Here is a 12,008-nt window from a genome sequence, read left to right on the forward strand (position 1 = left end):
TTTTTGCCACGGTATATCACTGTATACTTGATGAAAAAAGAGAGCGCTACGAAGACGAGGACGAAAGAACAACATGTACGACAGACAAGGCGCTGTCTGTCGTACATGTTGTTCTTTCGTCCTCGTCTTCGTAGCGCTCTCTTTTTTCATCAAGTATGCTCAACCAACTCGCCCACATCAAGCTTCTGCTGCTATCACTGTATAACCGTGGCAGCGGGAACGGTGTGGAGTAATATTTTATTACCACAAGTTGCCAAGATTCCTGAGGGTTCTCTGTGAAGAGAAAGCAATAAATTTCAGGTGACACCACTTAATCTAGTTTGCTGAATTCTACGGCACAAATATTAATCTTACAGGTGGGTGAGAAAAAAAAATGAAATCAAGAATTGGACTTAACTTCACATACGCGAAGCAATCAACTGCCGTTTCATGAACGATATTTTATTCAGATATATATTTTTTTCTATCTGCAATGTATTTTTGTCTGGCGGAGTTGACTTCCACTACGATTTACAAAGCTGCGTGATGTACGCAGCAATACTTGAAATAAGAAGAAATACTTTCTGCAGTAAGCAACCAATATGGTTAGAGCTTCCATAAGTTGACGCATATTGTTGTGCCGAATTGGGCATTGCGACACTGACCTTCTTAACGACATGCCGAACAATATAGTCAACAGAACGAAAAAAAATCAATACTGACTGTATCAAAGAACTTTTTTTTTGTTAATCATGACGGGGATAACACCTGACACAAATGCTGCACATTTATCTCTGCGCTTAGCAGAAGTTCATAAGACACGAATAAACTATAATATTCCTGTAACATACGTGTTATCATCAAACTAGCCACTAGTTCAGTGCAAGTATACATAGCCACCTCGTCGAAACGTACTCTCTCCTTTCGCCGTACACTTCGCATGAGATTGCCTGTTCTGAAACTCAACAAAATCTGATAATTAAAAATAAATACTTAAACTTCAAAGCTGCTTGGTGTCATTAACGAATATACGCAACTGGTTTAAAAGACGTCCAACACAAATAGAAATAATAAATAAAGAAAGAACTTAGATTAATTAGCTTTTGGACACTCTTCAAGCCTCGAGGCACTCGTGCTTTCAAGATATCGCATGCCCATTCGCTGACCTGCTTTCTTTCGCGGATAATTCGGGTCGACGTAATAGGACCTGGGCTTATCGCACCCGGCGGAAAACCCTGGCCCAGAGCGAGAGCTGCCGCAGTGGCGAGAGCGTTCACTTTATGCGAAGCCGCCTCTATCTCAACTAGCGCGCAGCTTACTCGAGTCGCCGAGATAGCCAAGGTCTTCGCTTCTTTTTTGCGTTTCTTCTATTCCCACGGAACCGCGCCGGCCCGGCAACCGGAAGCATCCGGTAGCAGACGACGCGGGAGCCTTGTGGCGGGAAGGATCACGTGCCTAGCGACGTCACCGCAGAGCCTTAGCCTCGGTCCCGGCGCCCGGCAGAACGTCAGCGGAAAGCAGCGCCGCCATTGGCCGGAGCGGAACAAGCGTCGATCGCCTGCCATCCGACCGCCTTCTGCACTGCGGCGAAACCAGCCAGCACCTTCTGCTGGAGAGGCCGTTGTAGGGTTTCAAACGAGGATAACCTCCCCACAAAAGAAAGACGAAAAGGACGCTTTTCCTCCCTTGGAAACAGGCAACCAACCTTTCGACTGGTCACACTCGGCCGGACTGTCTGCACGGCGCTTTGATTGTGCCGCTGTTGGCTGTCCGGTCGACAGCCGCGGACCGAGTGCTGCTGCGACAGTGGTGTAGTGTGTAGTGCGCTGCGCTTCGCAAACTGCGGTTCACGTGTGTGTTGAAGTCGGTCCCACATCGTCACAGATCGGACGACTTTCTGGCGGCATCGTTGTCGTTTCCGCGACTCCGTGTGCTGCTGTTAACGTGACTTGGTGAACGGTGCGGACGCGAATGAAGTTCGGAAATCACCGGTACCTTGGCGATCCTCGGCCCAGTGGAAGCTGAGTGACGCTTGCCGTTGCCGCCGCCGCCAGCACTTCCCAGACACCGTTGCGCTCGTTGCTGTCTTTAGAAGCTGTGAGTACAGAGCGCAGACTTTATCGCCCTAATTCCCTGTCCCTCCCGACGCTAATTGATGGTGCACCCACGCATAGCCGACCGAAAGTGTTTGCTCGGCGCCTTAGAAAACGTTTTCGGCGACATTTTCAATCGATCCACAGCAAACCATCGCGGTGACGGACGGTGTGAAACGGCGCACTCGGGCGCCGGTCTAGGTTCATTCAACCGTGTGCGTGCTGGTGGAATATGCTGGCCATACTTTGGAACCCAGCAACAAGCAATCCCTCCTTACTCTGTTCTGTGTCCTATGACCAGCTCTTTTGCGCGCGCGTAAAATGCCATGCCACGTCGTGATGGCGAAGTGAATCGCGCCTCCCGGCATCGTTTTTTCTACGGCGGCCGCGTCAGAAATGTCAAGTGCTCTTGAGGAGCCGCCAAAACCTTGGGCGCGGGCATTTTTCGGGTCTGGTCATTTATAGCTCCGGCGGCTGCAGCCTCCTGTGGCTCAGGCGGCTCCGAGAAGCTAGCTGTGGTGCAACGGTTCTTTTTTCTTTTTCCTCTCCTCTTGACTGGCGCCGCTTCTTTTCGTCTTCCTCTTCCTTCCCGCCGTCCGTCTCGGGAGGTGCGCGCGTCAGAGTTTCGACAGGGAAGCGTTCTCCCTGCGTAACTATCGGTCTGGAGTGCTTGAAGTTCAGCCAGCATCACAAGGTGCAGCAAGCGTCGGTCACGTGCATGCGCATTACGTCGGGGACACCATAGGATGACACTACGCCTGTGCGTAACCTCGGCCAGATGTGTCTGTGCACGCGACTTTGGCCGCTGCGTCAGGAGCTGCTCACTTGTTTGAATCACCCGGTTTGATTCTTCATCTGCGCGTAACATGTGACTAATGACTTCCTTGTAGGAACTGATATTTGCCTCTAGTATAACGCCGTATGAGCTATGAGTCACAAATGAATTATCCTGCGCGGTTAATCGACGAGCAGCAGCCTCGTGTCAGCGTGACTACTTTGTGACGCTGTACTGATGTGTAAATTAGGTCTATGAATGGCCGGATACAATTATGTCACTTGTGCGGGGAAGTGCTGCTGTAAAGCCGGGTGATCGATGGAAACTTCTGCTGATGTATCCCCAGTCGCTGCAACAAGGTGCCACTGACACACACGCGTATGAATGAAATCGTTATCATTTCTGCTCTTGAGATCGGCGAGGCCTCGTCGCCAGAGCGTAAATTGGGTTCAGTCGGTTATACATGATCTACAAATAACCGCGTGTAGCAAGGACCATGGGGAAAAGCGACATGCGATATGTGTTGTCATGTTCATTTTACGCGCTCTTATTTGCTAGCGACACGCTCTACACGAGTGCAAAGACACGTACCATGATAACCTTTTGTATCAGTGCCACATGTGGGCAGGCCGGAAATAAATCTGAACAGCCTGTATTTTGTGCCGCAGCCTAAACTGACGTCGTGCATGAGCATCACCTGCGTAGCTACCCCACGTCCTCGAGGTAATTAGTCGTACACCATTAGCACATGCTGCAGCGAACACGAGTCTGTACGTTCAACACATCGAAACCACGACCCGACATTTCTATTTGTGCAGATACACTCTTATCTGTTTTAATAACGGGAAAATCGGACATCCACCCGTTCGTAGCAATTGCTACAAAGGGTTTATCTGTTATCTGTTTTATCAAAGGGTTATCTGTTAACTCCTATCTGTTTTCCCATTTTTTGTGAAAGAGGTCCCTGTTTTTGATGAGCTTCTCGTTGATGTTAATTCCCTGCCTTTCAGTGTATGGTTATTCTGATCTCTCTCCCGCTTCGTCCCTACAGGTCATTCTATAATTGGCATTGCATTCCTTTGCCATAGCGGTGATTCGAAAGCGCAACCTTGTGCCCAGAAGTAGGGTAGCCGCTCTGGCGCGATGGATCCTCTGAAAAGTTGTTGACTCTTGACTCTCCTGCGTCGACTGAGCTAATAAACTCGATATTTCCCTACCATGCCTTTAAAGAGGAGTGGCTGCAGACTAGATGTCGACCGGAGCTTCACGGCGAGCATCTGTAATGTCGGAGACGGGATGAGCATATATCCTTATATTGTTCTCCTGCTGTGCACTTCGTCAGCGTCCTCACGATCCTTTGTGTCTTGAGGACAGCACTAGCCTCTTACTTCATGTGTGAGGCTCAATGGCAGGCTCTCTTCGACCGACGACCTTTCTCTCTACAATTGCCTGAGGTCATCGACCAGCCTGACGCACGAGGAGATTGAAGAGAGAGAGAGAGAAAGAGTATGATTGTAGTAAGCGAAAACGATGAGGGAATGAGTAATGCTCTTTCGATCTGACATTGGAAAATGCCCCTTTGTCATAGCCGATCTACAAAAGAAAGAAAGAGAAAGGAAGAAAGAAAGAAATAACTCTCTACATGCACGAAACCCTGAAGTAAAGGAGAATCGCAGCAGTCAGAGAAACTGAATGCATAGTTGTCCTCGCATCACGTTTTCTGTTTTACTTCTCTTTTGCTGTTATCATGATATTTGTTCGCAAGAAATGGCTTCGACTGCCGCGCGATGGGTCTGCTTAAAGAACAACGTTATAATCTTGTGTGTTGACGTCGTCGCATGGACTGAAAGAAATCAAGGGGCAGTGTCGGCCTGGTGTGAACCATTATTTTCTATAATAGATAAATATACCTGTTCTGCATACTTACATAAGTAACATAAAATATTTTGTGTTACTTGGCCGTGTGCCTTCAAACTCTCTTCACTGCAAGACAGCCTCTAATTGATCAACGCCCTGATAAACCCAGTAAACGTTTACGTGCGGGCGTTACATGCATCATTAGAGACAGCGAGAGGTCTGCTATAGGTACCTCACGGTAACGTAAAACTCTCTGTTGATCAAGAATCGCTCGCCTTGTCCTGTCTTTTGCGCTGTTTAATTCAAAGTTGTTGCCTTTCCATCTATCTCCGATTCAGACCTTAGAGAAATACGAGCCGCAGTAGCAGCATGCGTCTAATTTTCGCTGTAAGCGCAATCTAAAACACAGTTTAATGAATGAATGAATGAATGAATGAATGAATGGTCGTCAGTTCGAGAGGATGGTCCAATGCCTAATTACGGAGAAGGTAACAGGGAGTGTACGACATTCGTAAATAACATAAATGCAAACGATCTTAATAGAAAGAGAAGCAAGGAGAAAGAGGTTTTGTACACTTGCTTTGTTCCCGTTGCCCAGAAACCGCTGTGTAGCTTACTTGATAGAGCACCGCATTGCGGAAGATGTGGGTTCAACTCCCACCATGCAACAAGTTGTCTTTTCCTCCATTTGTCCTCATTATTTCCACGTTTCGAGTAAAAGCAACAGCAAATTTCCCCTACAGTTTCCTTGGATTCAGTGGCCATTGGTTTCATGTGTATACCTACAGCAGAAAATGTAGACCCTCGATTTTACTTATTATTCTTGCTCATTAATTAAGGGCGAATAAATTATGCGCTGTATCCACAATTGCGCTGTCCCGATGCCCTCACATATGCGCTCGCGGTGTCGGTGAAATGCCGCCTCTTGTGTTCGCTCCTGCAAGACGCAACACGCAGTATACGCGCACCCCTTCCAGCGCGCGGCCTTGCGCGCAACGTCGTCACAGTGTCCCCACCGCGTGTTCCCCGTCAGCCTGCAGCGACCGTGAGAGCGCGGTTGCAGCACAGAGGCGTATACGTGATCCATCACGTCGTCTTCGCCTCCGAGCGTGGGCGGAGGATCACGTACTCTCCACGTGGCGACCTTACTCCTTCGGGATGACCGGCGCGGGCTCATTTTTGTACTCTTCACAATGACCGCGATGCAACAGCGGTATCCGGGATGCGTCGAGTACATTGTATGTGCACTCCAGAATGTCTGTTGCCGGGTGCCGCATTCGTGTCGCGCTTTGTGCTACACGCTCTCGGACAAATTTGTAACCGGCTTGCGGCGTCATTATGTACCGCTTACACTGCCGACGACAAAGTCGCCTGTACTTGCGGATCTTTTGCAAGTTCTTCGCCGCTGCGCCTTCACTCGATTTGTACTCCAGGAACAGTTCTGGGAGGAGATTTCCGTCCATCACAGCTTCCCGAGTGCGGTGTTGGAACCATTAGTATACTCGTTGCTATAATGCCTGTGTTTCACTGCTGTGAGGTTGATTTATGGCCTCTCTGAGTGCCTGCTTTTCTGTGTGCCAGGCAACAGCAGTCAGGGAAAAAAAAAATGAAACTAAATCGTTTGTCGTGATGGCTCGTTCTGCTGCAGTTTCCGAAGTTATCCGAGATCGCCTCATTGTAGTAAAGCGAAATTCGAACGGATCGCCATATGGAAAGGGGGAGGGGAGGATCTGAAACTAAGCACTAAACTTTCGAAGCGTTTTACGACCTAATACGCCTGGTTCTCGTACGGGTTCCCTTGACCGGCCACAAACCATGGAAGCGCCATTAATCTCAAGTCAACAATCTCTTAGCGCAAACAAGTTTAATGCGACGTGAAAAAACAGAACAAAGCAAAAATCTGGCAGATCTCATCTACCATGACTATCCAAGTATGCTAATAGCCGAAACGCGTCATGTATGAGGCGTGTACTGCAGCCGGGTTCCTCTCGCGCTTCTCCCTAGACACGCTGCGCCATCTAGTGGTGTCTCAGCGAGGGCCGGCATGGCCTCCGAAATGCGCGGCGCGCCAGTGCATGCCAATTAATCCCCTCCCTACCCGCGGTGGAGCGTGTTAAGGCGTCGGGGCTGCTGTGCTTGAGGAACCGGTGTGTCGCGGATTCCCGGTGTGACGCGAGTGCTGTGAACGAGGTTAGGCGCACATTTTCTGACTGCACTATACCTTCGGAATCGGTCACATTTCTGGTTGGATAGTTAGATAGGCGGAAAGAAAACTGGTCCGACAGTGCCAAGGATGCTATTCGCATTAAATATCAGCAGACTTAAGCGGGTCCTCTGGCGCTGAGTTAATTTGCTACGACAGCAGCAGCACGCCCTCAATACTGAACCGCCTTCTGAAGAACAACTCCTTCGCGATGCTCATGGACGTCGTCCTCGTCCGCTATACTACAGGTCGGGGCACCCGAAATACATGCACAGACGCCACCACTCACTGCAGTCATTAAATTTTATTACGGACAGAAGCAACACGCTCACTGGCTTCTCAGTGTGGCTCAATAAGCAACGATAAGCCACTTTTCTACGGCTTGATTGTCGTCTGCAGCGCAAGCACAGTGATAGTGGCAATAGTTCTTTTTTTTATTTTTTGGTATTCGCCCTATGGCGAGAGCGTAGCTGAGGTTGAGGAGGTGACTTGACAGTATACATGCTAATGACATCTATTTCCGTCGACGTCGGCGGTGGCGTAACGGAAAGGACGGACATACACAGCAAATGCGCAGTGTCTCGCGCTTTCCACCGCTGTCGCAAGTAAAAAGATAAAACTAGGTCTGATTGCTTTTGTTCAGATATATTTTAGGCAGTGTTTTCGCTGTACGGCGAGATTAACCTTTAAACACGACTGATATGCGATGGCCGCTTATGGTGGCCGTCGTAATTAGAAGTGCTTTGGGTCGCAATATTCGTAATGGAGCTCGGCAGGCCATGTAACGCATAGGGCATGCAGATAACCGGTGGTCTATTTGAGTTACAGAACACCTGCAAGGGAAGAAAATGGAAGCGCAGTCGAGGACGGTAGAGAACTTGGTGATATGGTGAAATAAGTGAACCGGCAGACATGACTTGGAATCAGCTATAGCGCTACACATGAGTATATAATTGCAGATCGCTGGAACAGACCTTCGTCCTGCAGACGAGATAAAGATAGGCTGAGTTTAAGATGATTCGTAAAGGAAAAGGTGTATGGTACTCAACTAATTCGAGTCGTCTGAGAGCTGGCGGAGTCAGCGTGCTGCGTGCCATTGTCAATGCCCGTCGCTCCGTAGGAAACTCCCGAACGCCTCGATACGACCGCATAGATTGCACTTGTCGCTGTTTAGCGCGGATAGGGCCAGGAGCTGGCCAAACAAGTACAACCGGCGCCGCATTTAGCAACACTTACCATGTCTTTGTGCGGCACGGGGTACACAGGCCTGAACCATGCAGGATCCGTAGATTGTCTCGTGAGGCTTTGTTTGTCTCAATATCTTTGTGCTTGCGTGCATGCAGGCACGCATGCATTCTCGCTGTGTATTTTTTCATCCTTCTCCGTGTTCATCTGAAGCATCATGTGCGCGCCAAGATTGTGGTTATAAGTTAAGTAAACCTCACCACTGGTTATTATTAAAGGTATTGTCTTTCTCGCATGCTAACCTGGTAGCTGCATCGGTATATAGTACTTCTTTTCAGGCGCCATCGGCGAGAACGTGGATCGCGTTGACTTCAAGCACTCAAGGTTGTCAGGCATATAACGCGTGGCTGCCCGCGCCGTGCCTTTTGTTTACATATCTTAATTCTTTCTTATCGTAGTAAAAGAGAAGTCTTTGAGCGCTTTGATGCGATGCCGACTATACTGTTCATCGTGCACTATCAAATCAGAAGTGAATAGCGATACTAACGCTTAAGAGCCCATGAGTTTTCGAAAATATGCGTTATGTTCTTTCGTTCGACGTGGTGCTGAACGAAGGAAGAACGTATATCGCGCCCAGCTGCTTGTGACCGATCTGCGAGTAGATGTCGTGCTTGCATGCGCACGTGTGTGGTTGTGTGCAAGAGCTAAAACAGTGCTTAAACGAGCCCTTCCCCGTGTTCGCCAGCAATCGGCGTGATATACATGACTCCCACGTACACGTGCCTTGTTGTTTCTGACGTAGACGCTGACGATTGCTAGTTCTTCGCGAACGGCGTCGTGTCATTCCCTCGTGATGCCGGATGACAGGGCCAAGGCCTGGCGCCGGTATATACGCGTTGTGATTCCGGAAGTGATATCGCTCTCCGAAGGCTTTCCGCTCTCTCGACGAAATTGTCCGGAAGATGGCAGCGGAGAGACTTTCTCGGGAACTCGAAAAAAGGAAGATAAAGAAAGAAAGAGAAAAAAGAAAGGAATAGAAAGTTCTCGATGCACAGACGTTCAAATTCAGTGTTCCGTTGATCCCGAGCTGGGCGTAATGCTTTCTCTGTTCGAGTATAGTCCCGTCGTGTGGCGCTCTCGTCCTCTGCTCGAAATGGTCGTAAATTCTGCAGACCGTTGATCTCCGAAGCGGCCTCCCTTTATCTTTCTCCTGTGCATGTTGGTCGTGCCTACCGCTCAGTGCTAGTGTAGATAGATGCGTGTTCATATTGCGCCTCATTGTTATACTTGTCCCTCTCACACCCCACTTCCCTCGCTACTTTCACTGCTGCCTGCGCTTCTGCTTTCAGAGATACCCAAACTCATAACCCATGATGGGCTATAAAGTGCTGGGCTTTTGCTACAGCCTTGCTGCCATGTGTTGAAGTGGTCGGATTGTGCTGCAGCGGAAACAAGAGCTATGCAGAGAAAAGACGTGGGCTGCGCTGTGTGCAGGCGGCTTTGTGTCTATGGAAATAAGAAATTAACCTGCGAGTCTGCAGAACGCGATTTGTCTTTTCACTTGCCGTTTAAATGATGCCGTCGTGTGTTTTTAGCTTTACTTGGCCGATCTTAAGGCCAAGTCGCGGGGTCGATTCTCAGGACGCGGACGCCGCATTTCGATGGGCGCGAAAAAAAAAAAAAAAAACGCCCGGGTGCTGTGCATTGGGTGCACGTTATAATGAAGCCCCGGTGGTCAAAATGATCCCGGAGTCCCCCACTGCGACATTGCCTCATTATCAGATCGTGGTGTTGAAATTCAGTTCTTTTTAAGTTCAGGAATTTATACTTATATCGTCCTTTATTTTACCCTGCACGCCCACGGACGACACCATCAAGGTGGATGCGCAATTTCGCCCGGAAGCGTACACATGACACAACGCGAAACTTGGCATTTGTTTTATACGCCGGAGCGCCTGCCGAATATTCAATTCAATTTTGTTGGTAAGTCAATTAGTACAAAAATAGTTGTACACAGGAAATAAAAGATGAATAAAGAAAGAAAAAAAGAAAGAAAGAAAGAAAGAAAAAGTTATAATCGTTATAATCATAAGCGCCAACTCGGATGGGGTGAAAGGTTGTCGTCGTACGCGCCAAGACAGAGGCGCCTCACGTGAGCTGCACTTCGGCGACCTTGTGCGTGTTCATGCAGCGTGTGTATGGCTTCGTTCGTTAGCGAGTAAACGCTTACATAAAAAAACGGCAGCCACGTTCTTTCCTGGAATCGTGCTGTGTGCATCGCTTTCGCGCGCCAGCAGCCTTCACGCTTTGCGACCTTCGCTGTCGGTCGGTGGAGAGAAGGGTAGGCTGGAGTGAGGGAGAGGTGACGACGATGGAGCCTTGCAGCGATGGACGCTGTGGCGTTTACACTGTTGACGGGAGCACGGGGCAGCAAGCACGTGTCTCGGGATTCGATCGGTGTCTGATCGGTTCGTTTAAATTGGCTGCGAGACGCAGAGAGATAGATATACGCAGTCGCTTGTCAAACACTGCCGGTCCGCGGTGTGTGTCGCATAAACATGCACTTCTCGTTTCCTAATCTTCGCGCCATTTCTGCGAGCTGTACAGACAGACGATGTGTGTGGCGGGCGCAAACACTCGCGATGCCATGTGTTTACCAAGTATAGGTATGTAGGGGCTTATGGTTGGCGTGCGTGTTTGCCAGCGTCGTGCGCGTCACATGACACTCGGTTTGTTCCGCAACGGGCGCCTACGCACGCGCGTCGTTGTATCTTCTTCGTTGTTTCCGAACTGCGCACTTTTGCGCGGAGAGGTGTGCATTTCGCTTCCCTTCTCGGGGGTGTGGGACGCGCACTCTCCATCGGGCCCCGCCGCTCATCTCTTATTTGGCTCTAGCCCGCTCAGTACTATACGGAACGTGGGCGGCCATCGTTCTGCTGTCTCCACAACACACCGCGGCCTTTCTGACTGCTATAGCGGTCATTAGAGGTGTATTTCTGCCCCGCAGGGTGTAGCCGTAATAGCCGCGCTCGGACGATACGGCAATACGCTGGCCCAGCTGTCTGCCCGTAACCGTACGACAGTACCATTTCAAAAAGCTAAACCGCAACATTTCGACTTCATTTAATACAAGCGGAAATATATAGCGCACGCCGGTGGATTGCATCGGTGCCAGCGTCTCGCGAAACGTCAGCAGAGCAAAGTGCGTTCCGCGGTGCTCCACGTCGCTTGGTGGCGTATCGCACCGATTTACGGCCGTTATATATCTTTATGTGTACACAGTGTGCCCGAATATAGGGTACATGCACGAAGTTTTAAATAAAGATGAATTAATAGAGAGTTTTATAATAGGGGCCCAAATACGTTTTGAGGGTGTTATAGCGTTGGAGCATGCAGGAGCGAGAGAGAGAGAGAGAGAGAGAAGCGGGATGGGGGGAAAGGCAGGGAGGTTAACCGGATGAGATTATGGTTTGCTACCCTGCACTGGGGGAAGGGTAAGCGGAAATGAAAGACGGAAGGAGCAACGGAGAGAAAAAAGCAAGGAAACGACAAAAAAGAAGTGTAGGGAAGGTTGTTAACGTCCATGAGAATTACAGTGTCTCCAATAGGCCACTCGAACGTAAAGATTTCAAAAGCGCCTTCACCGTCTTGTGGTGTGACGACCGTATAGGTTGACATTCCAGGACTGTCTGCTCCGAAAACGGCCGGTTGTCAAGACGCGCCAGCGCGGTCGCGAGTGGCTGCCTGTGTGCGCTGTATCGGGCACAATGACAAAGAACGTTCTCGATAGTTTCCTCGTCGCCGTACTGGTCGTACGCAGCACTATCCTCCCATCCGACGCGGAAAGCAAACGACTTCGTAAAGGCGACGCCAAGCCACGATCGGTAAAGTACTGTTTTCTCGGGTCGGGGTAGTC

General features: G+C 49.5%; 1 protein-coding gene across 1 annotated transcript in view; it reads left to right on the top strand.

Annotated features, from left to right (window-relative positions):
- The first annotated feature begins 1,550 nt into the window (after window positions 1-1,550).
- Ndae1 (Na[+]-driven anion exchanger 1) overlaps window positions 1,551-12,008 on the top strand; it is a 255,774-nt gene continuing 245,316 nt past the window's right edge. Inside the window, exon 1 of the mRNA XM_050189588.3 lies at window positions 1,551-2,076. The gene's annotated coding sequence lies outside the window, so the exon portion shown is untranslated. The remainder of the gene's footprint in view (window positions 2,077-12,008) is intronic.

This window comes from Dermacentor andersoni, chromosome 2 (genome assembly GCF_023375885.2).
Source record: "Dermacentor andersoni chromosome 2, qqDerAnde1_hic_scaffold, whole genome shotgun sequence".
NCBI classification, from domain to species: Eukaryota; Metazoa; Arthropoda; class Arachnida; order Ixodida; family Ixodidae; genus Dermacentor; species Dermacentor andersoni.